Raw genomic sequence first — 5,368 nt, 5'->3', positions numbered from 1 at the left:
GCTTCCTCTGCTGGATTCCATCTGTTAAATCGGCAACATATTATGACTTGACTTAGTGAGTACATTGGATGTAGTCCACTGGGCTCAGTGTGGCACATAAAGTGGCATTCAACCATTCTGAGTGGCTATCGGGACAAGGCTTACAGCTGTCTGGTCATAACACCACTGAAGGTTGTAGTGAGGTCCAAATCAAAAAAAGTATATTTACCCTGGTTACAATTATCACAACCAAAATGTTTTATCTAATCAGATCGCAGTGCTGCCAACTGGATATTATTCTGTTCAATTAGTTGCATCTATTGGCTCACAGCACCATCTGTGGCATTGTTATCATTAATGTCTGCTGTAGGAGAAACTGTTTTCTGCAAAGGTTGCGATGTGGTTATAACTATACAGTGTACATATTAGGACACACATGAGTACGGATGTCCTAATATGTACACCGTACAGCTATAAAAACATCATTTTTGATAGAAGATATCTATCTGGAGTTACTGTATGCAAGATTGTGTTCACCCTTGTATCATTGAAAGGTAATTTAGTAAATAGTTATCAGAGATATGAGGGAGTGATCAAACATAGATTCCCGGTTCCTGCTAAAGACATCGCTTGACATTTTGACATGCAGTTATCTGCGTTATAAATAACTAAGCAGGGTTTACATTTTGAAAGCTCATGTCAGGTTGTTATCAAATAGTAATATCCAAGTATATTTCTGATTCAGAAAGTCTAAGAGTGTAGGATCAGGCGTACAATAAAATTGTAATAAAGAAATGTCTGGGAGAGTACAGTATATATTTATACTAAACAAAAATATAAACGCAACCGGCAACAATTTCTAAGATTTTACTGAGTTACAGTTCATATGAGGAAATCAGTCAATTGAAATCAATTCATTAGTCCCTAATCTATGGATTTCACATGACTACAGATATGGATCTGTTGGTCACAGATACCTTAAAAGAAATGGGCCTCACAATGGGCCTCAGGATCTCGTCACTGTATTTCTGTGCATTCAAATTGCCATCGATAAAATGCAGTTGTGTTCATTGTCCGTAGCTTATGTCTGCCCATACCATAACCCACCGCCACCATGGGGCACTTTGTTCACAACGTTGACATCAGCAAATCGATCGCCCACACGACGCCATACACGTGGTCTGCATTTGTGAGACCAGTTGGACGTACTGCCAAATTCTCTAAAACGACGTTGGAGGCGGCTTATGGTAGAGAAATTAACATAAAATGTTCTGGCAACAGCGCTGGTGGACATTCCTGCAGTCAGCATGCCAATTGCACGCTCCCTCAAAACTTGAGACATCTGTGGCATTGTGTTGTGTGACAAAACTGCACATTTTGTGGCAGTTTCTTGTGGCCTTTTAATGTCTCCAGCACCTGTGCAATGATCATGCTGTTTAATCAGCTTCCAGGTGGATGGATTATCTTGGCAAAGGAGAAATGCTCACTAACAAGAATGTAAACAAATTTGTACACAAAAATCTGAGAGAAATAAACTTTTTTGTGCGTATGGAACATTTCTGGGATCTTTTATTTCAGCTCATGAAACGTGGGACCAACACATATAAACATGTTGCGTGTATATTTTTGTTCAGTGGTAGTTTGAAAATGAAGATGATAAATGTACTTTAGTGCTAACGTTTTACTCTAACTTACTGAATTTGACAATGGTGCAGAGAAGACACAGGTATTTGTGTGCATTGTCGTGGATTGCAGAACTGGGCAAGCAGAGATGCAGTGTAACAGCTTGGTATTACTGGAGGCTTGTAATCATACGTGTTGATTTGAATTCAGTCTCTGTCTAAGTACACTGTGGTCACAGGAAACTGCTCTAATCACAACTTCACTGCCAAGAAAAATGAGCTCTCACATTTCATCCAGTCATCCTTTTGAAGCGTGTGATGAAAAAATAATATCTGAAATTCAAATTTGAAATTTGCTACTGTGGATGTAATCAGGTTTGTTTAATCATTAGATTTCGGATTGAGAAAATAACAACATTTAGCAAGGACGGTGCCAGCCATTGGGCCCACGGGTGGAAACGCCTGGCTTGTGTTTGTTAATTTGGTCAGCACCAAGTCCGTTATTTATGTGGAAATGAGTGCAACCCAGCCTCAAGTACTTTAATCGTGGTTCGGGCTCACTATACAGTGGCTTGCGAAAGTAATCATCCCCTTGGCATTTTTCCTATTTTGTTGCCTTACAACCTGGAATTAAAATGGATTTTTGGGGGGTTTGTATCATTTGATTTACACAACATGCCTACCCCTTAAAGATGAAAAAAAGAAAAAATATTGTGAAACAAACAAGAAATAAGACAAAAAAACAGAACTTGAGTGTGCATAACTATTCACCCCCCCAAAATCAATACTCTGTAGAGCCACCTTTTGCAGCAATTACAGCTGCAAGTCTCTTGGGGTATGTCTCTATAAGCTTGGCACATCTAGCAACTGGGATTTTTGCCCATTCTTCAAGGCAAGACTGCTCCAGCTCCTTCAAGTTGGATGGGTTCCACTGTTATTATTATATTTATTATTATATTTATAAATCTGGGGATGGCAGCACATTCACATTCAGCCACGGAATGTGAATATTACAGCAACGTGATCATTCCACATGTAGTCTGAGAGTGTAGGATAAGGCATAGATTAAAATTGTGATAAAGAAACGTCTGGGAGAGTATAGTATATCATTTATTTAATTTGAAAATAAAGATGATAAATGTACTTTGGCGCTAACGTTTTACTCTAACTTACTGAATTTGACAATGGTGCATGCATGTCACCTACTCAGAGAAAACACAGGTATTTTTGTGCATTGTCGTTGATTGCAGAACTGGGCAAGCAGAGATGCAGTGTAACAGCTTGGTATTACTGGAGGGCTGTAATCGTACGTATTGATTTGAATTCAGTATCTGCCTAAGTACACTGTGGTTACAGGAAACTGCTCTAATCGCAACTTCACTGCCAAGCAAAATTAGCTCTCACATTTCATCCAATCATCCTTTTGAGGGGCGAGATACAAAAAAAACTATTTGAAATTAACATTTCAAATTTGCAACTGTGGATGCAATCAGGTTTGTTTAATCAAAATATTCAGAACGGGAAAAGAAGGACATTTAGCAAGGACGATGCCAGCCATTGGGCCCACGGGTGGAAATGCTAGACGAGCAACAATGCAAAATTATGCCTGACTTGTGTTTGTTAATTTGGTCAGCACCAAGTCCGTTATTTATGTGGAAATGAGTGCAACCCAGCCTCCAGCACTTTAATCGTGTTTCGGGCTCGCTATAGCTCCACAGGGAACCATGGCTGGGAAAATTATTATATGAATAAATCTGGGGATGGCAGCACATTCACATTCAGCAACTGGATTCCAAAGTGTATTAATCTGATAACAAATATACCATATTACGGCAACGTGATCCAGTGGCAGTCGGTGACGTTTAAGATGAGGGAGGACAATTTTTTCTATTACAGCATATTGGATGACCGTCATTCATATTCCATTCACCCAGCTCAATGTAACATTGATAGGTTTAGGCTACATGATACTCAAATTGTATACCCATCATGAGGTTTCTACAACCTAGCCCAGGACTGCCCTACTCTGTTCCTGGAGAGCTACCATCCTGTAGGTTTTTGCTCCAACCCTAATCTAGCACACCTGATTCTAATAATTAGCAGGTTGATAAGATGAATCAGGTTAGTAACACCTGGGGTTGGAGTGAAAACCTACAGGAGGGTAGCTCTCTAGGAACAGGGTTGGGCAGCCTATTAATTAAATTTTACAGGTTGAGAGAAATATTGGAGTAATCAAGGTGACAGAAAGTGACACCTTCAATGCTGCCTTGCACACTCTTGCCTGCATCTTGCTGATCTAGGGTGTAATCATTAGTCCAACAGTTGCAAATGAGAGTTTGTATTGGACAAATTCAGGTGTGTTTATCCCCGTTTCGTTCAGTTTGTTTCCATTTAATAAACTTTTTCAACAGAATCTGCGGAATGAATACACCTCTGATCACACGCAAACACAGTTCACTTTCATAGCAGCTACATGCAAACAGCATGAACATTTTGCTTGTTGTATAATTCCTTCTCGCATCTACATGCTCTATCCTTCTCTCACCTTTTCCCTTCACTTGTGGACTTCAGTGCACAAATCATCAGCTGTCTGTGACCAGGCAAAAAAAACTTTCCAAGCCAAACCTTCATAACGCTAACCGCTACATACAGCCTACATCGTTGTCACCATATTAGCTAACGACGTTAGTAACGTCATAGTCAACATAGCTACTAGAACTAACGCATTAGTAAACCCGCTACAATCATGCAGTAGAGTGTACAGTCAGCAAGCAGTTTAGCAGTTACACTGGTGGGCCCCGGTGGCAATACATTTATTAAACCAAAAGCTTACCTTGACTTGGAAGAGTTCCAGTGTTGGATAGCAATAGCCAGTGAGCTAACATAGCATCCCTCTCTGATTGAACTGGGTGTTTGAGTAGGCTAAACTAGCTAGCTGCATTCACTAGCTAAGTGAAAGTGAAAGTGAAAAAAAATACAACCAAATATAGCTCTCTCTCTCTCTCTCTCTCTCTCTTGCTTCTACTTTATTTTTAAATAAATTAATTTGTTCAAAACTGTTCAACTATAGTCTTTCGCTCTCTTTGAGTCAACTACTCACCACATTTTATGCACTGCAGTGCTAGCTAACTGTAGCTTATGCTTTCAGTACTAGATTAATTCTCTGATCCTTTGATTGGGTGGACAACATATCAGTTCATGCTGCAAGAGCTCTGATAGGTTGGAGGACGTCCTCCGGAAGTTGTCATAATTACTGTGTATGTCTATGGAAGGGGGTGAGAACCATGAGTCTCCTAGGTTTTGTATCGAAGTAATTGACCCAGAGGAGTACGGAAACTAGCTGTCCTCCGGCTACACCATGGTGCTATCCTACAAAGTGCTGTTGAGGCTACTGTAGACCTTCATTGCAAAACAGTGTGTTTTAATCAATTATTTGGTGTGAATATATTTAATATAGTTTTACCTAAAAAGGATAACTTTTTTAATGTTTCACTCATTTTATTTGTATGAAATTCACTGAAATTCCCCTTCCTCCTCTGAGGAGGCTCCACTGACTTGATCATTCCACATGTAGGCCCAATGGGTCTGTCTGTCTATTCCATATTGGGGTGATATGGCAACAGGAATGTAATATCTTCTTACACTAAAAGAAGGCACTTAGGGCCGAAGCCTATTTTGAGATGTGCCGGTAACTCAAACTTTCAATACATTTTCTATTGACAAAAATGCATGTATAGATGTGGAACTTGCATGCTATACTGTATGCA

This window comes from Coregonus clupeaformis, unplaced genomic scaffold (genome assembly GCF_020615455.1).
Source record: "Coregonus clupeaformis isolate EN_2021a unplaced genomic scaffold, ASM2061545v1 scaf0509, whole genome shotgun sequence".
Taxonomy (NCBI): Eukaryota; Metazoa; Chordata; class Actinopteri; order Salmoniformes; family Salmonidae; genus Coregonus; species Coregonus clupeaformis.
The sequence above is the reverse complement of the archived record's forward strand: the minus strand, read 5'-3'. Positions refer to the sequence as shown.